General features: G+C 34.3%; 1 protein-coding gene across 4 annotated transcripts in view; it reads right to left on the reverse strand.

Annotated features, from left to right (window-relative positions):
• LOC113494126 (microtubule-actin cross-linking factor 1) overlaps nt 1-9,073 on the reverse strand; it is a 213,712-nt gene extending 204,639 nt beyond the window's left edge. For 3 of the 4 annotated variants that reach the window (XM_026872294.1, XM_026872309.1, XM_026872291.1), the window contains exon 1: nt 8,958-9,073. The gene's annotated coding sequence lies outside the window, so the exon portion shown is untranslated. The remainder of the gene's footprint in view (nt 1-8,957) is intronic. The other variant, XM_026872310.1, reaches the window with a different exon arrangement.
• Between the last annotated feature and the right edge of the window lie 13,419 nt (nt 9,074-22,492).

Genomic DNA, 22,492 nt, shown 5'->3' on the forward strand with positions numbered 1-22,492 from the left:
TAAGAATAAATTTCGGGCCAAAGCTTCAGACTTCAATAAAAACCTAGTATTTAGAGTCGAACAGCCTTCGGTAAGTCAACAACCTCACATACAAAGCTCACAGCTAATGAGTCTCCATTATATTTCTAAAGGCAAAACACCGTCTCCGCAAATGCAGTTTCTAAAACTACTTTTGCATGCAACTAGGATTACATCTTCGGTAGATTATCATGATTCTAAGCACACACTGTCTGAGAACTTCGAATACCGGTTTTCAACTGGCTTTTTGTGTAGCTAAATTGCATAAGATGTGAGTAATCGCGTGTAACTGTGAATCATACATAATTCGTGGAGATAAAAAGATTTTGATACATCGAATGCGTCAGAAGAAAATTGTGATTTGGTAACAAAAATACTTCCAAAGAAATCAGCTTTCGATTCGAGGTTAAGTGAGTTAAGTAGGTTCCTAGTTTCAAGATCGTTAATTGCATATGAAAGTACCAGAAGAACAAAGCCATGTCGAAGGTAGAATCAGTGTTGTATTCGTCAAAACAATGTGGGGAACGCACGGCATTCCGAGACCGGTTCAGTAACGGGATTGCGAGTCGGGATGCACGAAACGAGCGTTTGATACGGTAGTTGTGGATGTGGTGCTCACGTATAACCTGGGGGGACACCAGGACATACCTAGGCTAGAGATCTATTTAAGGAACAAATCTCAAAGCAGTTGGGATTTTAAATGTCATTCGCAGGCATTGCCAGTATTTGATTAGTTCCATCAATAAGTACCACAGCATAATTGCTGTTAATACCTGCTGATACTTCACTTCGTATTTCAAATTTTAGGTCAATTATCTCAAAAATTAAATATTAAGCGAAATGATTAATTATTATTAACTTGTCCAATGAAAACGCAAATCATCTGAGCTATTAACTAGTACACACTAAAGACTATTATTAGACAACATTTAATTCAATCAACGATTTAATTTGGTCCAAACGGCCCTCGTTAAACATATTTTTCTTACTTCAAAATTCCTAATGCAGTGCAATTAGACCTCTACCTTTCACCTTGTTGTGGGTTTATGTATGTATCTCTCACTTTGATCACCATTGCGGACAATATGGCTTCGGGCGTCGAAAGTGTAAAACAAAATGCGACTTGGATGCCAAATGTATCGATAGGATCAAATGCTGGACTGGTTTGTGAATACTAGTCGCTTCGTTATCTTCGCTGACTGGTAGCTTAAATAGATTGAATTGTTCAGAGTAAATATTTAAAGTAATTACTTAAATCATTTTCTTAGAAATGGCAAGTTCGAGGTCATGTTTTAGAGTCACCTACTTTTGGTTCAGTAATATTTTAGCATTACAATCAGAACTATTAAACATTGTTATATCAAATGCAAATTCTTTACTTGTTGTGTTTATTACACGGCATTGAGAAAGACATCTCGAGGGAATCCAGTTTCTCCCGGCGCAGTCTTAGCGGCCATTAATTCATACCATAAGGTAATATTAGAATGATATTACACACTTACTATAAACTATATAGATAGAATGAGAAGAAAATATCGTCTGTCATAAACATGGTTAAGGTTCAAAAAAGGAGGTTTAACTAAAAGAAAAAGTTTCCTAAAAGAAACAATGCCCCAAAAAAAATCAAGGACAAATCAAGTTTTTAGACAGTGCACTGATTAAAAAAAACATTTGATACGGGAAAGTAGCCTAGGTTAGAGATAACTCCCCAGAAATTCAAATATAAATGAAAGTGAAACATAATGCAATTGCTAAGAAACATCAAATCTCTAGCAAATCCCAATAAAACCTAACAATCAGGTTTGAACCATAATTAGGGTAGGTTATTGTTGAAACATTCTTCGTGCACAGCTGAGCCATTAGACCAGCAAATGATGCAATCATTAGCTATAACAGCAACACCAAGAAACCTCAAATTGTTACAATTTCAGGCTCTATTTCATACAGAAGTGAAAACGTGGATTACGTAGTACCTAGGTTTATTTTGACAAGCCAGAACCTTTGAGAGCCTTTTGCCCTGTCGAATGCAGAAAAGGCAAGAAAACGAATCATGACGTTTTGATGTTATTTGGACAGTTTTTAGGATCGACTATTCTATATGGACAACTTTTTACCCTAAAAAGTAGTGTTATTTGAATGAAGCGTGGTCAATCAATTCTGCCTACCAAGGTCCACTGCTGGACATGGGATTTTCCAAACACTCAGTCCTTCAATTAAAGACAATAAAAAATGATTTTTAGTTAATATACAAAAGCTAATTATATTCCCCATTAATTGTGATCTTTGAAATGTCTAAGCAATCAATCATTTACCGAAAGCTAATACGAATATAGCTACGAATCGCATCGAATAACAAAATTACAATTATAATCTCAATAAATCATTTCGGTTCCAGGAAAACTATACCTTAATCTAATTTGCAACCAATTATCTGTATGCAATTTACAAATTAAATAAAGAACTTGATACGATCAATGCAACACGATTGACGATTAATTAGTTGACGAGTAACGTAATTTAGTAATGACTTCATCTAGATCAATGAATTAATAATGCTACTGATTTTTAATTACTGTGAGAACATTAGGGAACTCAATTATTGTATTTTAACAAAGCACTAGGTCTTTTATTTTCCTTTTATCTTCCCCGAGAAGGTGAATGTCTATGAGGATTCCGCTCCTTACCAAAACAGGCCATGTTATTTAATTTTTAAGGTGGATCAAATAATAAAGTCAAACTAAAGATACATCTATCAAGCAAAATATGAACTACAATAAAACCTTAAACATATCGTTAGCGCTAGACCATTAAGTGTTCATATTAAAACTAGAATATAGTGCTCTTTATTACCTAACTTTCTTTTTTATATAGTAAAGCACGTGGGAAATTTTCCATAATGTTGCCATACTTTCCTATGGCGATGGCAGACTGACATGCGAGAAATATCGCTGCATGATTATAGAATTATGAAGATAAGCATTGTTCTTAAGTATGGACCTAGTTATCCGACTCTGTCAGTTTGAAAATGACAGAGAGGAAATTCGTTGTGGCAGTTTAGTTTTTTTTTTGACTTAGGTAACCCAATTTTGCCTGAATAATGGGAGGACGCGGCAGATGGAAAGATTGTGTGAAAAGTGATATAAAAAGGGTGTACGTGGTAAACGACGAGTGACGGCAGAATGGAAGAAAAAATAGTTCTGATCGACTCCAAGTGAATTTTAATTTTAATTTATTGGGGAAACAAACACAGGAACAGGACAATGGCAGGAACGAAAGAAAGCATGCGTGAGCGATCCCGTGTCGCTGGCTCAGACACATGAAGAGGCCAGGAGTATTTCTAGTCGGCGAGAGTTCAGTGACGTATCACTATGCTGTGCTTTCAGCGAGGGTTGAAGTCATAATCTGTCATTGATAGGGGCAAGGATTGAGTAAGTAAACCATCACTAAATAACTATTACAGATATTGACATAAATACACCTGCACGTATTAAACAAAGTATCAATATTAGCATAGATTGCATTGGGCATTATTATAGGTGAAACTAGAAATGTCTTAACATCTAACTTCTTGCCCTACAGTAATATATTCCAAATAGGATAGCGAAGTAGGGATGTCACTCAAAAGAAAATTAAATAAAAGTTACGTAATTTTGATTGTTTGCTCAAAAATGTAAGGAATAATGTCGAATGGTTGAGGACAACACGCTAAACCCACTGTGCGCGACTTGTCGCAGGTACGAACCCCATGTTGGACAAATATTTATGTGATCCACCAACACTTAAAGTTTTTGAACCCCCCGCGATATTAAGGATTAAGTTCCGTAGAGCGGGAGCCGTAAAAATATTAAAAATTCTGTTATTATAGTAAGCGTCAACATTGAATATATTAATTGGTATCTATAATTTATGATGATGAATGTTATAATTATATTATTACTGATTGAAGTTTATTGCAATTTATTAAGATTAACATTCGATGCGCTTGCCCTTGCTTTTAACCTCATAAATCATATTTTGTACGTTACACAATATTAAATTTCAAAATTATAAAACACAGAATTTACAGTTTATTTTTTCTATTATTAACTGTTATTTTAATAGACTTGAATAAGTCAACAAGTATTTAGCGAATGCAAGTATCTTTAAGAAGTATTTTTAGAAACCGAAAATTATTCAAAAAGATGTGACAAATTCCTTTCTGTATTGAATTTAATGTAACTTATGAACTACCTAAGAAACATCCTCCTTAAAGTAAAAGAAACATGTTATAACTTTTAGGAGGATGGCAAAATTTGTGTGAGCCGATGTCCTCTCCAACAGAATCGTGTATATCGAAAGCAGCTAAAGAAAATTTTAAAACTAAAATCACCTCTCGCGACAACCCTACCGAGTGACAGCTGGCGACATATTCCGGTTGACACCTCAACGCCTGTCACGTTCGAAATGAACTGAGCCTAATTGTACCTCAATATATTCACCGAAACACTTTTGTTATCGTCTACACTTTCTACGCTAGCTGTCGTTTACTGTACTTAAGGTCTTTGCCCTACAGCAAGTACAGTTATACTTAATTATTGATTTTTAACTTTAGCTAATGATGCTTAGCTATTGTCAACTTCACTAGTTTGGCTATGAAAAAGGCTTTAGTTTTGAATGGCAGGCAAGTTTAAGATTGCCTCGAAGTCTCTTACTTTAAAAAAAAAATACATGAGCAAGGAATAATACTGCAATAACATTATTTCATTTTTAGATAAAGGTCCTTTCTCATGGACACCCACTTCCTCCTGAATTTGCCAAAGTATATTATCCAGAATGTCTTACGATGTAAATTTCAAGCTAATTATGGACGACATTTTGCTTGCTGTCTGCTGTGCGTTATTCATACGGTTCGAAATCTTCCATCAAAACCAAGTAGAAAAACTCCGAAATTTGACTAACCCAAAAAATCATCCTAACTCGATATCATTCAGTGACCGTTCATCAAGGTCGTTCAAGCTTCAGTATAATATATCTATATCAACAAAACTACGTCAAATCAGTTCCGCCTCAATATACGTTATCTATATCAGTTGTCGATTGATAACAGGTATCAGGTACAATGGAGGTGACAATCCTATTTATTTGCTAAGAATTGAAAGTGCATTTTTTATTGATACAAGGTTGTATTTAGATGGGTTTTTGGTCAACATTAGAAAATTAAAGAAGTCTTTGAGAAATCTTTGAGTTTTTTGTAACACTAAATGTGGTTGGAATAGTCAATGAAATGGTGGTTAATTAATTGGAATTAAAGATGTTTGAAAAGACGGGATGGAAATTACATTATGTGCAGTAAGCACAGCTCTTGGAATTAATAGTTGTCATGCGTGACATAAAAATAATACTAAAGAAATATGAGATACACGCAAAACATTAAGAAAACTTCCTTGTGTAGGAGGCGATACTTAGCCAAGAATGATAAAGGAAAGACGGGGAGACGTTTGCCCAGTATTGGATCAATAAAGACTGTCAGAAAAAATAAACAACGGTTTTTCAAAAAATACTCGTAATTCTGAATCTGCCTACCGAAAGTTAAAATAAATTGTTTTAAGGCCAACTTCATAGCCTTGAAATCTATTTAACGCTATCGACAACTACTTCAAAGGTAATTTCACTTAATACCATATTTAAGTACCCCGGGGCACAGTTAATTTATCAATAGCGACAACCTGTTTAAATGTATAGTCTCCCTTTACAACGAGAAAGTCTAACATTTAATATAATAGTGAAGGGTAGGTATTAATAATAACTGGTACTTGTCGTACTAAACTGGATTAGCCAATCAGATAATATCTTGTTGCTGATCTAGATTTGAGACCACTTTGAAATATTGAACGACAAAGCTGTTTTGAACGAAATCTTGTTTTATCTGCTATGGTATTTTGGGCTCTTGCATATATTTGAAAATCTTCAAACACGTTTTAGTCACCTTTTAGGATAATAATATATTATCTGGTGGTCTGACTGTCCCTAGGCTTTTACCTCATGAACCAAGCTGTACCTCATGAACCGTGGTAGCTAGACAGCTTAAATTTTCACTGATCGTGCATTCCGGTTGCGACTGTTTGCGTAAATGGTGAGAAAGGTCGTAAATTGATTGGGAGACAAATAGTGACAAATTAATTTATGGATGTCTCTTAAAATGCATCTATCAACCAACCGATTTGTTTTGATTTCGTCTTGCACATTAACGCGTTATCCTTGATTGTTTCACATCGTCCTTTCATTTCACTCTACTCAAAATCTACACATAGACCAATGAAAGACGAATCCTCGAATTCCTCATTATATTTGTGATTTTCTCTTTCCTTTTGTCATATTACTCCAGATCGGTGCTTTATAACAAATCTTTATAGAAACCAGGCTTCTCCGTTCTCCTTCCATCTGCCTCTATTATTCTTTTCGCTTTATTGTTCGTTGTTATTTCCTCATTATTCCCGCAAATATTCTCTCAGTATAATAATGTATGCCTTCCGACTGCCTACCAAAGAATTTGATTTTATCTCAGGTAAAATACCAACTAATTGCCCACCAGACAGCGAGGCAACGGCATCGCATTATCTGTTATTTGCAAGGACGATAAGCTACTTCAAAAATATATTTATCATTCGATTTTTAAGTATGTGAAAGATTGAGTAAGGGAGAAAACCATTTTCTTAGTGGAAAAGAAGATAGAAAAGAGAAAGACAGATAGTGAATCTTGGATACTTGCTTCCTTTGATGTGGAAGTCTGTAGATGGACGTATAAGGATAAGTGAAATCAGGAACTGCTATGGAGAAAACTGAGGAGAAAAATGAAAGCGTAAGGAAGTCATTTTTCATTTTTTTTGCCAAATTTCAGGGCGTTTGTTTGCTTTTCTGATTAGGAACTTACATCAAAATTTTAGGGTATTGTAGGACTAGAAACAACATCGCATTAACTATCTTTATTTATTTTTTAATAGAGTAGGGAAATTGCTACCTAAAAGTGTTGCCTTTTCACACTTGACAAATCCTTTCTTCATTACACGCACATTTTAATTTGTATAACATTAGGCGTGTTAACTAACTTATTTAGCCTACACCGTGACAGCATAGCCTTTATTCCTTTAGCATTAAAGTTTATTTTAAATTAGACAGATTTTGTAGTTTATATCGTGAAGGCAGACACTAAGCCTGTATTCCCTTAGCAATAAGGTTGAAAATAAATAGAAAGGATTTACTTTATGACATGTATGACGTTATCAGTGACTCAGGTGTGTTTCTGTTGCCCTAAAAATAAGGAAAGAATGTGGTTTTGGATGTTTTAAGAGTGACGTCATCTCAGCCTGGTATACCATGTAAAACTTACAGGATAATTCAAATTCACCCAAAATTAGTCATGATTTAGGAAAATGGACTTAGTTCCATTGAAATGAAGGCGTTGTGAATATCCACAGATGTTAAGGGGGTATATTGCAAACAAAAAACTGGAAAATAACTCTTATGGCATTCGACTAAAGATGATAAGGAACTGTAAATACAACAAATAAATAAAACAGATATAAATAAATTAAATATACCTAAAATTCTGATAACTTTTGTTTTTAATAGTTTTATTTTTATACAATCATGATTCGGCTAATAATTTTTGTTTAATCATATTGTGCAATTCTCGACCCTTTAGAAGGTAGAAATTTTATTTTTAATCGGGAATACTGACAAAGAGCTTACTCTATTATTTTGCATTACAATTCCTACAATTAGATTAATATTATTTTTATTTTGTCTAATCGCTTAATCAAAATCCGCTTTTTATTCAACCTCTAAATCTACGGATCTGCTTCAACAAATCTTAAAGATCAAATTATCTATATTCTATATGTTATATCATCTTCGTTTTGACCGTGACGAAGTTCCACATTGATTCATCTCGCCGAAAATACCTAATAGACGTTACAAAAAAAAAATACGTCTAAAGATTTTGCACCTACTACATTACATACAAATATTTGCTTTGAGTGTGATTATACATAACTATATTATAGATAGAAATATAAATTAATTCTTGATTATAATATAAACAAGTATTTTTTACAACTACCTGTTTTTTTGCGATGTTTACTAACGATTCATTTGATTTGATTGATTAAAAACTTATGTTGTTTTGACCGTTATTTTGAATTTAGACTTTACTTCTGCGAATATAAGTTTTAAATTATAATTGACGATATTTAAGATCAGAAGGAAAGACACCTTTCTCTCTTATCTCAGGCAGCCAGGTAAAGTAACAAAAGAAAATAGTTGAATTCAAACTAAGCCTTAAAATACAAAATGGTTTTTTAACAAATCTTTCACATTATTATTTACAATAGCAGGCAACAAAATTAACCAGACGTTACATATTTTTTCTTTTAAATCAATATAACAATGAGAATGACATCATCTGTGCTAACTATAATGTTTATTGTAAATAAATAACGAAAACCAAGCAAAACATGTTCGATTGTCATTTTAAAATTAATTGTGACATCACTTTGTGAAACTGTAAATAAATGCATATTTTACCTATTTATTGTGATCGATGCATTATATTACTAAACTTCCTTAACGGTTGAAATAATAAGTAAAATATATACGAAGTTTAGTCAGTAGGAATAACAGACAAATGCGTTCAAGTCTTTTCAACCATAACCTACATTTTGGCGGGACGAAGTTTGGAGCACAGACAAACCTTCACAAATCCAACGGAATAACACCTTTGTACTTACAATACTATACATATATCGATTTCCCGATAATTATTTTGCAATTTACATAACACCGGTCCATGCCACGTTAAAAACTCATGGTGATTACCGAAATCCTCGTGGTTTGCGCTTGTATCCGAAACAAATACGATATATAAAACCTCCACAAGAACGTTAGCATTAGCACACACTTACACAGTTGACACGTATAGTTTATTTTTATTAAAAAATAGTCCGCGTTTCGTAAATACAAGATGGCGGCGGTGAGCGAACGTACCGCGACGCCGAGCATCGGCCAACTGATCCGACCGCCGCGAACTGTCAAACTCGCTCCGTTTATCTGTGTGCGTGCGTGTATTTTTGTGTATGTGTGCAAGAGGCTTGAATGGATAAAGGCTCAATACAAACTTGGTAGCGGCCGCGCGCTTGGAGGAGTAGCCTGTAGTGTTGCTACTGCTATAAAAATTCCCATCGAATGGGACTATTTTTAGGGAATGTCTATTTTTGAATTTCTTGCATCATTTATTTGGATTCCCGAAAACGTGCGCCGTTTGATGTCAATAAATAATCTGTTTTACGATATTAATTGAGTCCGTTGAAAATATCGGAAGAAGAAATTAAACATGAAATCTTAACTAGGCGTATCTTCCCTGCTTTATACGTGTGTGGTACAAAGCTTTGCTCCATTAACTAATAGCAATAAATAACATCAATAAATTATTCCGTAATGTATGATTAAAATGCAATCTGGCGCATTAAGCGGCATCACAACATTTGTTAACATAAATGACATGCAAATGTTATGCGTAATATATCGTTTTCGATATTTAGAATGGAACGCGGAAACTTAATATTTTGCTAATTCAAGGTGCAACTTGGTGTGAAGGTAGCTGGAATATATTAGATGAGGCGCCATTACATCAACAAGAAGAAAAACAACTGATTAGCCAAAACGAACAAAGTAAAGGAGGCATTATAGTGGAAAAATAACGAATCAAAAAGCAAAATAAAAATAACGGTCATCCAATGACATTCCAAATTCAAATATCTCGACTCCCAGGTAATTGTCAAAGAAGATATATTATAGCAACCCATACAACAATGAATCAATTACGAAATCTTTAAAAATAAAAAAAAACGAATGTCATATTAATTACTTTTTTATTTATTGCATTGACAGTTTACCATACTGCACTAAAGTCAAGGGCGTGTTTTACTGTCACGTATAACCTCATTTTTTCGGCAACCCACACGAGTATAATACCTTGGTATGAATATGGTAACTATTAACTTATATCTTTAGTGCCGTTGCCACCTAATTAAGTAAATTATATCAAAGACTTAAAACCGGTCAAGTCCGAGTGGGACTCGCTAAACAAAGGGCACGTATAATAATAATAATAATAAATTTATTTATTCAGATAACTAAGATCCATACATTATAAATACAAGTTAATAAACAATAGTGAGCAGGGACTTAGTCCGCTGTACTAGTTTCCACATAAGGGGACAATCTAGTCTATTTGCAATAGCACCCAAGATGCTGTGTCGACTTCCACGCAGCCGACTGACAAATGATGCGGTCTTTTTACGCCAAATGGCTGCAAAGCCATCCGTGTGTGCATCTGCAAACATTGCTGACGCGCTACAGAAGCGTGGAAGCCGGAACAACGCCCTGAATGTATAGACCGTAACGTAATAATAGTGAAAGGCCGATGACTAATCAAATTTATGACGAATATTGGTTGTTATTATTTTTTGTAATTGAAATTACGGAACCAAAAAAATGAGCCCAAAAATTTTCGAATATGGTCATGCAAACGCAAAATAACCTAAGAACGTCTTTCTTAACGTTTTTAACTTATTACGCTAATCACTTTAAAGACACAAAGACCTAATGACATAAAAAATTTAAATATCTTTACCAGTAAGATATCTAAGTAGTGGCCACGTATCCTTTACCCAATACTGGTGAATTACTATAACCATGGGCAGTCAGCCATGATTAAAAAAATAACATATTTGACGTTTCGGTATTCGGCCATAAACCTGTTAGACGCGGCGCTAAAAAGCAACAAACTAAAGGATTGTCTAAAAATAACTAAAATGGATTCCAGGTAATCCGTTGATTCAAATCACAAGACTTTAAGAATGTATAATCTTTTAGAAGAAATCGAATTAAGATGAAAATGTTTTTTTCTATGAAGCCGAATATTACAATCAGCTTTAAGACTTTTAAGTCGCAGAAAAGGAACGCGGCTGTGTCACTGACAAGTGGTTTTTTTTTCATATTGTTATAGTTATTTTGTGTGTTGGTTTTTAGGATAATATTTAAAATGAGCCAAGAGATTGAAAATATAAAAGACTTTACAGTTTTTTTATTAAAAGCTTTCGTGAGTCGGTCTTATGAATATTTTTTGAATAACTGTTGACTTGCGTGTATTTATCGGGATCACTAGTTTCAGTCATAACGATAGCTACCCTCTCACAGAGTCAGGTCACGATTAACGACTAGTGATTGGTCCAAAACTATCCGGGTTATCCTGATAAATACGAGTGAGTAAACCGTTATTAAACGAATTAACTCTATACAACACATTTCTGTTGTTTTCTGGACATTATATCTTGCTGCTTTTCCCTTTACAGTGATAGGGATAGCACTAAGGCACTAAGTAAAGGGTTCACTCTTTACTTAGTGCCTTAAAACTAAGAAGTTCTAAAATCGTTACACTTCTTAACAATGTCACCGCAATGCGCTTCTTCTAGGCAATTCAATCGTAGGCCGAAGTCGTGTGCCAAATAATTTGACGATAGAATTAGGTCTATAGTTTGGCATCCAAGTAAGTAAACTTCAAGTTGAAACTGGAACACAGTAATTACCTGGAACAAAGAAGAAGACAAGTTTTATTAAGAGGAACAAAACAAATATGGCTGTTGAAAATGTATTGTGGTACAGGGCTGTTAATTAAAAGACAAAAAAGGTAATATATCAACTTCTTTTTAAAATATTTAATACGATATAAACAGAATATTTGTTTTAGTTTAAGTATGTATTATCAAAGATTTAATAAAGCCTTTTGACTGATAAAGTTTTAACGAAAAAGAAAAGATTTACAAGTTTTCTTTTATGCTCTGTTCTTTTACTGTTTGCTGTGTAGATGCATAAACTATTAATTCAACAAACTCCAAAAAAACATTTGTAGACGCTTTAACATTATCGCTCAAATGTATGCATGTCAAAAGCCTGGATATTACGGAGCTACAGAAAAGTAATTTAATTATATTCAGCAGGACTAATTGAAGCATTTGAATACGAATTAAACAAATGAATTTGCAAGTTAAAATTATAATTAATTGTAATTAGTTTCGATAACTTGAACAATTAGTTTTACTGGGAAGCATATCTCTTAAACATTTTTATGTCTGGAATGACCCAATATTCTCTACTGCAATAACACCAACCAACCAAACAAATTGGCAAAATGTCTATCTAGAGTTTATACAATTCTTAATCTCTTAAAAACCGAACTTTAACCCGATGTTAAAAACAGTTTTTGGGAAAACTTGAAGATAATGATAATTAACCAGGTACCTACTCTCTTAGTACGTCATTCTACATATTCTGATCACATTCCTAAATCAGATCTATTACGTAACCAGCTAAAGTGTTAAATCCCAAATTCTTATGTTTATGACTTTGAATCACTTGACAACTACCACCTACTTAGATTTGCTAATCTGAACAATTTAGATGATCAAAATTACTTTGTATCTATTCTTTTTAATATTAAAGAGAATCTATACACAAATATTTCAATGATTGTAATTTTTAAGATATTCCTTATTTTTTTTCAGGTTTTCTTGACATAAATAAGTTTACTGAGTGATTTTTTATAGTATTTTAGTTTAATCAAAAATTCATAACGCCCATATTGTATTTTATTGTTATTAAATCTGTCTTCAACATCGGAGACAGTTGTATTGTTTGTTATATATCGCCCAACAATTACTTAAAACCTACCTTTGAGCCACGTCCAAAAAAAAACAAAGAACGTTCACTCATATAGGATGAGAACCTCTCTCGTCTTTAAATTGTAATCCGTTAAAACAAGAAGCATGTTTTTTTAAGATAACGCATTTGCATTACTCAACAGCCATGATAAAACCTGTTCTATTTTAAACTTTTCGCTAATAGCTGCTAACCCTGACATCCATGTAATATTATAGTCCTTACTTCTGCCTCCTACGAGAGGACGCTAATGACCCATTCTTAGTAACACACGTGACAAATATTAAATAATTATGTGGTATCTCGTCATAGCTTTAATGAAAAAGGTTATATTTAAAATAGGTTATTTTTCAATCAGTTCAGGAGCTCACCATCAGCTCTTGCAGTTAAACTATTTTGGCGTAAAAAGCACTTAGTAGCTTCAAGTAGAGTCTAAATCTAACCATCGCCAAAAAAAATCCAATCGGCACCCGAATGTACTAAGAAGGTAAAAGATAGAACGATAGATTTTTAAGTTCAATAACATTTTAAGCAAGGTTGGAATATAATTATATTATCATCATCAAAGGTAAGGCACACCCCATCCCATCACCCCATGACCTATCCTTGTAGACAAGAAGCACTACTAAAACTATTTGTCAACTGACTCTGTAACAAGTATCTTTAACGATGACAGAAATCAATTGCTTCGTATTTACGTGACAAATCTAGGTCACGTCACTTCTACGTCAGAACTATCGAATATATCTATCGCCAATCAGATACGGTACAGGAATACAAGAAAAGAAAAGAATTGGGGACACAACAATACAACAGGATAGAGACATGAATAATACAGTAACTCTTCTGAGAACAGAATCTCAATAGAACACGAGAATAAAAATTCAACTAAATATAAATAATTTACACAGAAAAACATTATCCTTAAACAATAACATAATGACCTAAATGAAATCTAGGACACGTTTATTTTCCTTCGCAATTATTTCCAATTCAAGTCACAGTCGAAACGTGATTCGCGTATGATGTCACAGTTCCTATGAAGGCCATCTGTCAGGCTGACTCAGACACAAATAACTATATTAATGGGCCAATAAGTGAGGTTTCATGTAAACGAGGTTTTGCACTGGACTTGGACAAGGAATTGGTTGGCAAGGATCTAATTTATTCCTTTTCTTTTTCGCATGGTTGATGTTCAACCTGGTGTCAGAGTTCAAGCCCCCACCGTGGGTTTACACATCTTTAACAAAAAAGTTGTGTTTCATCAATAATTTCGCAATATGTACCTTCGGAAATTCAAAATTACATCTACATTACACCGGTGATTTCTCAGTTCAACGGTCATGCCACTAGTATAGCATAGCTATGCTATGGATCTAATGGTCTCTCATAGCAGCGCCCTAGAACTTAGTGCTTCTCAATTATTGAGGCTTAAAGACCATGATTCCAGTATAACTTTTTTGAGGTGCATTCAAAATTATTTACCAAACAACTCACGCGTATTCATCAGGATAGACCGACCAGTTTGGGATACAACTGCAGTCCTTAATCATAAATCGGTATGTCAGTCAGCTAGCCAGCTAGTTAACAACAACTTACAACGGTTAAATAAATAGTTGTAACACTCCTGAACACTTACGGCGTCAGATTGTAAAAAGCGTTGCTTTAATCTGAGCAGTGACAATGCATGCTTCGTGAATTATATAATTTGTTTAGATACAATGTGTTCACACTGATTAGTAGGTACGTAACGTGTGTACGAGTTTATATGACGTCATATTAGTGATTGTTGAGCGAATCAACATGTGCAGTACGAAGTGCGTTTAGAGGAGAAAGATCTAGAAAATGAAAGTCGTTTCTTAAGATCCTTTTCTGATAATGTGTCTCTCTCTGTTTTCATAGTTATTTTACCAGATCTGACTAGCTTAAAAACAAAAACATTTAAACGACATATTTCTACTAAGCCTCTTAAATACTTTTTAAACAAACTTTCTACTAAAAATTACTAAATTTGGATTTCTAAAGTAGGTTTTAATTCAATTTGTCAAATCATAAGGCAAATAAGCTTACCAACATAACAATATCCATACGTGAGCACGTTGAGCAAGAGGACGGATTCAGAAATCGACAATATGGCTGAAATTTTAAATTGAAAACTTGGACTGATTAATTCAAAACAAGACTCCATAAGTCTGTCTACTGGCACAACAGGTACTAATATGTAAGTAAAGTAGAGGAAAAAGGCAAATACAGAAATGGTTGCGACTAATGAAGTTATTAATGATTACTTCGTATATAATAAGGTAACGAATGACATAGATCGTGTTAATATTAGATGCGGTATCCTGTTTACTCAAAAGATAAAAATAGTCATCTATTTGTATAACAAATGTTACTGATATCGAAATTGCTCCGATATAAACAGCAAAATTGAAAGCAGATGCTTCTGCACTTCTCTACACAAAAAAAAAAACATATGAGAAACAAAAGGAAATTTCCTTAAAATGAAAGCTAGGACAAATTGTTACCGTAAATTTTCGTAAGTGCAATACAGGCAGTCAAGGCAAACTTTAAAGGACTACAATCTCCAAAGAGCACATACCTAATAGCAATTTTTTTTCCCAAAGAATAAAGAACCATATTCCTTTTTGTTTTCATTTAATTTCCTTACATCCAACACCGTCTCTCCTTGCCTATTCAAATAAGGTGAAGGAATGTGTCCCAGAATGAAACAGAAACGTGATGAAGCGTTGCTATGGTAATAACTTGTTGATTGGCAAGGTTTAGTTACACCTAGATTCTAGTCTTAAATGTTCCCTAAGTAGGGCTTGCAAGGAATAACTGTGGTGAGCGCCTTCAAACCGCAAGATGAAGTAAGAACCGTTCTTTTTAGATTGGAAACAATACGGACAATTTATTTTTATAGTTCTAATTGACGAGTATTGGTTTTGTGGGCACTGTTTGGGTTGTTGTCGGGCTTTGGTTCTGGTGTTTTATTTTAGCTATAGAAATTTAATAATAACAAATAAACTTATAAATAAGAGATCTCACCTATACGAACTCCAAAGTTATCTTCTGCTATTCCGGTGGATACGATTTCAATAAAGGACAAATGTTTACGTGATGAGCACGATATTTTTTGTGAGTAGGAGTAGGGCTGCACGGATCGGTCACCACGCCAAGCCCACTATACGCGTTGTGTCACAGGTGTGATCCACGAATGCTTGTTCTGAGTCTGGGTATCTTCCTGTAAGTGATTTGTATGTTTGTGAAACCCCCCGCGGCACAAGGATTAAATTACTAAGTGCGCGAGTCGTTTAAAAAAATAGGAAAACAAAGTACCAATAACACCATCTTTGCTAAGTCTGATACTAGACGGCTTTGTGCGAAAAATTGCAGACCATAATTTTTATTACTTACACAAGTGAGGATATTATAACAACCATATAAAGTCACGAAACCCTAACAGAACAAGTCAATACGCCCTCAGAGTGACGCCAGGCCTATGACTACACTTGCAGTAATTAGCACATGCGTGGGCGACGTTAGTCAGTGCGAGGAAGTCGCTCAATACGATTGGTAATAGATTCGGCAGCCTTGACGACTGAGCCTCTTTCTCTTTAACTTAGGAAGTGGCTTAGGGTTGGCAGACAATGTAATGTAACATTTAGGATAGGTTTTACTTGCCATTGCGGTTTTTTTTATCCAGAGTTGACCTAACACAACTATCGCTTTAGAGAGCATTAGAGACTAAAATTTTGATATTATTTTTATTTTTTTAACACGATTGGTAGAACTTATCAGTTGGGTAAAAGTGAGACGGAATGAAGCACGGATTGTAGCAGCGTCTCTGTCTTCCACAACTGCAACATTTCTGCTTCAAGACCTCATAGTAAGTTACTACTACACTACTCAACTGATATAAATTGGTTTAAACCAAAATCCAATACCAGAGGTTCAGTACACATGACTAAGTCAATTAATTAATATGGCTCATTTCAATAATTATAATTAGTATTATTAGCATGCTTATTTACGGTCCTCTTAATGCATTAGGATTTCCGTTTTCCTCGTCGATCACATTATGAAGCTCAGTAATTTATTCGTAAGATCACACGTTTAACATTTATTTACTTCTTTTTATATATAGTCTGTGTTCGATAAAGATGGTGGTTTAGTTTTCTCCTCAACGTTTCAATCCTCAACGTTTAGCGATTTTTGGCTACGCCCTATTTGACTTTAACATCATCTTACCCGAGTTGGACCTTGGCGAAGCTATCCGACCTCTGCAGACGATCGTAGCCCATTCCATCGGTCAAGCTGCATTCGCGCGAAGATAAAGATTAATATTTCACTTTAAGAGCTGTTTTAGTCGGTGCGAGAAATATCGAGCAAGTTGTGAATAGTTGTGATGTACGTCATACATTGCTGACAATGTTACATTACTTTTGATACCAGAGAAGTGCGACTCCGCAATGTTTTGCAACTTAAAAGCCAAATCTATTTTGTAACTCAATTACCTCAAAGTAGCGTTAAAACTGATCAGTTTTTGGTTCTTTTACAGTGACACTTAAGACTCATCTGTGCAAACATTTCGTGGTAAGACATAAGTATTTCCATTAACGTGAATAATTAACATTTACAAGAACTTCATGACGAGTTCTATTTATTTCAGAACCAGTAATAAGTTTTAATGGCGACTTGTGGTTGCTATATAAGTCAAATAAATACAAAGTTTAAAAACAATTCCAAAATATAAGAATTTAGTAACTCCTTAAATGTAATCATCATGCCTGTCACATCTCATAAAATATTAGCATCGAATAGTTTTACAACTTTCTCGTATCAAAACACTCACATCCAAAAAACCCAATAAAATTAATAAATAATAATAAATACATAACATTTAAATCATCAATCATTAACCTTAAATTCTAGAAAACCAAAAAGGGCTCCATGCCTATAATGATTAACTACCTATCATTACTGAATAATGGCAAGTGACGTCACAGTTTCGTAACGACTTCAAATCGCCGAATGATTCATGTTACGATACTTGACAACCCTATTAATGTGGAGAGTAGGCGAGACGCCTGCGACAGGCTGACTTGGCAGCGAGAGTCACTCTGATAAGCTTAATTGTATTTAGGGTAGTGTTAGTATTTAACTATTAACTTAATATCGAATATACTAGTTGAGGCATGAGGTTTTAGATGCGTTTGTTCAACGAAATTTGACGATTATTTATGGGAATTGTAAGACAAACGAGAAAATATATTTAAAACAAAACTACTGCAATATTTTCCGTCTCAGGTCAACATCAAACTGTATCAAATGGGATAAAGTTATGTAAATCGGTGAAGGCATTTTCAGGACCCAACGAGACAAACAGAAAAAGAAACAAATATTTACAAAATATGTGTTTTGGTTGTGACGTTTTAAACTACCTATAAAAGTCGATAGTTGATTAGTCGAAGGTTAATTATTAGTAACTTGAGAGTGCCAACCCTAATGTTGTGTAGGCGCTATTATACAGAGTTGACTGCCTCGAGAACGAGAGTTAACTATGACAATGTGCCAAATTATGCCGAATTATATCATATTCATGAACTTGTGTAATATTCTATTTATAGATATTATAATGACTTGCTGAAACCCTCATTAGTTATAGTTACCTGTTGAGGTATATCCCTCTTGGCCGTCCGAATGGAACAGGTCACCACGCCAAACAGCGGTTCGATGCCTGCGTATAGCAAATGTTTGCGTGATCCACAAATGATTGTTCCGAGTCTGTCTTGTGCATGTGACTTGAATGTTAGCGCAAACCCCCGCGATACAAGGATTAAATCCCTTAAAAATACTTACGTCTGGTACGTGATGATTCCTGTATAACTAAACAGGACAGGAGATTATTTGTTTAATATTCTAATTAGGCCTATAGGCCTTTGCCCAGCAGTGGGATCTAAAGCAGGCTATATAAAAAAAAGATCTAATTCAGGTTTCCTCAATATTTTCTGCCCATTTTATGTTATTTGTTTTCTTGTCATAACAGGCTCGCAATGGCTGGGTAATTCTGTAAAATCTTTTTTTTCATATAATTATTTAGCAAAGCTATATATAATTGTTCCAAAATTGACGTCAAGTTAGTTAAAAAGTTACTAATGTTTCTGCAGCCCTATTTAACTGTGTAGGTTGGGCCGGCTTAGGCTCTGGTTGCCAACAACCAGTGTGATGAAATAACTGGAGGTGATAAACAGGTGCTAACTTGCTTTATATTAAAACTGTCTGACTAGGCTTGCCTTAGAATATAAATTAATATTTGTCTAGACTTAGTCTATTATAACTGACTTATTAAAATGTTTCGTTATTTTTAGTTTAATTGCGATAAAAATTAGGTAGGGATATCTTGCGAAGGCCAACATTGCATGGCGCATATGGTGTCAGAAAAACTACATAAAGTGCAGTTATGTTATACTACAAAACCATGAAGTTATATTTTTGATGGTCTTCTTCCTTCGGTCTGCTGCCTTTTGAGTAGATGGCATTGGCAAGTATATTTTGTCACGGGCGGCGCCACGCGAGACTTTGGAAAAGATTTGTAACCTACCGCAGCTTCGGCCATTATTAATAATCTCATAATTCATAGCCATAATTATGGCAAAAAGCCATGCATCAGTCTAAACTTTTCTGTAAAATTTAAACCAATCAAAAGCTTTTCATTTAAGAGATAGATTCTCTTTCCAAAGTTATTCCTGCAAAGACAGATGTATTTACGCCATAACGTTATCAATAATATTAATCAAACACAATCCTAGGCTCCGGTCTAGATCATAAATATGTAACATTTACATAGCCGGCATCAAACCTGTCGCAAACCGGTGCACTTTCGCTGCCACGCCTTTTGCAACTGAACAGGGAATGAATTAATGATAAATTGATATCGGTTTTTATTGTGGACTTTCTTTGGTAAAATTGAACGGCCTTATAAATTGTAGACTTTAAATAAATTTAAGTTGTAAGGAGTATTTTCTTTGATGGTATTCGTAAGGCCAGGGATTAAAGCAGAAGCAGGAGCTAAAGATCGAGCTCCGTTGCTTGCTATGCGAGAGGCCTATGCCCAGCGATGGGCTTATGATGATGATAATGAATGAAATTGAATTGAAAGGTTTGACTTAAACATTCGTAGAGTAGATATTTCATACCTTTTATATAATCCAGGGTTGTCATGAAAAAATGTTATTTTAGTGTTATTGGAGTTAAAACTAACTTTTAACTAAAAACTAATGTTTGTAGTTTAGTTTTACCGCATTTTTAAATTTAGTTAATATTAGACTTAAAAAGGCGTTTGAAAAACATTAAAGTACATTACTAATGCGTAAAGCTGGACTATGAAATATGCGTTTTCTATTAGATTTTAGATATTATTCTTTACATTTCCAAACCAAGCAGACAAATCGCGGGTTTAAATCTAGTCATTCAGAGTTCGTAGAAACATCACTATCCATACCTTAAACACATTCAAGAGTCAAAAAACTAATCAAGTCAAGACGAGGTCATAGAAACAAAACACAAAGATAGTTTGTTAAAAAAAAAATCTCAATCTGTATCAAACACGGCGCTGATAGAGATCTCCAGTTTAAAGAGAGCGCTGTCTTATCAACAATGGTAAGAACGGTGAATGTACTTGTCAATGACCTGTATTAGAATACGCTGAATTGGTTCTTGGAAAATGATATGGTAGCATTTGTGGATAAATGGAATGATGTTATAATAGAGGCCTTTGTCTAGCAGTGATATTTTTATGGGATATTTAAATAAGTAATTGGGTGATTCTCCGGAAAAAGTAACACAAATTAAGAACATTATTATCCTCACCTAATTTTTCATACTGCAGATTGAATTGATTTAATATTATTTTTACCTAAGCTTGTAAAGTACTACGGCTAAAATTAAAAGAAGTAAGAATTAAAACATTTTAAGCATCATAGTGAAGAGAACCAGTTGGTGAAGATAATGATATGACCTCAACTAGTGTATTTTTTCCGAAGAATCACCCAATTAATGTTTCTAATTGCATTGATATTTAATTGCTAGCACCTTGCATGAAATTTTTCGTCCGCATTCTTCAAAATTCCGTCGTATTTCGTCGTCACTACTATGTAGCCAGAAAACAATGAAACTGAAATATTAATCATAAAGGTCAGTGCACACTTCCCAGGGTAAATCAATCAACATAAAGGTTCATTCACACCGTTTTCTATTTGCGAATGTTTGAACACTCGTACCAATTTTACGATTCTGAAACGGAACTTGGCGTAAATGGTATTAGAAAGATGTTGTTCGATTTTGAATTTTATTGTAACGGAATAAGGAAGGCGTTGTTGGTGTGTGATTGTTATTTGTTGTGGTTTATGACCTAGGAAGGTAAGGTCGTTATTGTGAGTGAGATTATACCTTTCCTCTGTGTTGTAGGAAGTGTATAAATAGGAGTCTAGTTTAGGTTTGAAATGAGGAGAAATTAGCTTAGGGAGCTTATACTGGCTTTTCCCGCAGTCCACTGGGCTTCTAGGAACTGTTTAAGGGATCCTATGCCGACTTTTTGCATTTAAAATTCCATTTAAACTCTCTTACATTTTTCGGTGTTTAGATTATAGTCAATAAATCACATTCACAGTCATTATGAGTTTGAATTGTGCGTAAGCTAAACCACTCTGCTCGCTTGCTCTTTAGCGGTGAATTCAATATAATCTTGAGTAGTTTAAAATTGAAACAATTTCAGCTTGTCAATGCTATGCAATTTACTTATGTACGCAGTAAAGACAGAAAACTAACACAAGATTGGACTGTATCAATGTACTAAAATATAAAGAAGACTTCATGTACTCAATTAAGGTAACATATAATGCACTAAAACTTTCGCCAAAACCCCCGCTGTGTCAGCAAGTAGGTTGTATAGCTTTTATTGAAGAGGCTGTAGGCATATTATACTTAACATTGGTGGCCAAGGTCTTGCCCACGTGCGAAACGAGTTCTGACGAAGGTCGGCTTTCCTTGGCCCCATCTGACCATAATTAATGGGATGCTACCTCGCCGCATTGATAAAACGTAGTTTACGAAACACGGTAAAGTTTGGAGTGAATGTAATAAGACGAAAAACGAATTTATTACTTACTCGTTTATTTTAAGAATTAAGTATATGATTTCTCTGTATTTTTTTAGAAATCTTGGTAACCTTTTTGTTAATCAATCCTCCAAATCATTTGGGGAAAAATGATGCTATTTTTGACTACAATTGTAGTCTTCTTGTCTGCGTATATAAAGTTTAAAAGATTGAAGGCACTCGGAAGGCTAGAAAAACATTTAATCAATATAAGAAAACGCATAATAATTCAACAGCCAAAGAGAAATAGAACACAAATGATTTACGAGGACATTTAAAATCTAAAATAATAAATCTTAAACGCAGCCCACTTATCTTAAGCCCCATTTTTATCAATTACAAGCAATTTCTATCTTCTAAAGGAACTAAATATATTTAAAACAGACCAACCTCCTACGCACCTCATAAAACTATACTTATGGATTTTTGATTTATTCGTTATATCCTGTTGACTATCGTAAAACTTGGTGTCATCAAAAATGGCAGCTCGTTGCGAAACAATAAAGAGTCATCGTCCTAACCGCATCTTATTATAGACTATTCATTTTGGCTATCAACTGG

The sequence above is a fragment of the Trichoplusia ni genome, chromosome 5, assembly GCF_003590095.1.
Source record: "Trichoplusia ni isolate ovarian cell line Hi5 chromosome 5, tn1, whole genome shotgun sequence".
NCBI lineage: Eukaryota > Metazoa > Arthropoda > Insecta > Lepidoptera > Noctuidae > Trichoplusia > Trichoplusia ni.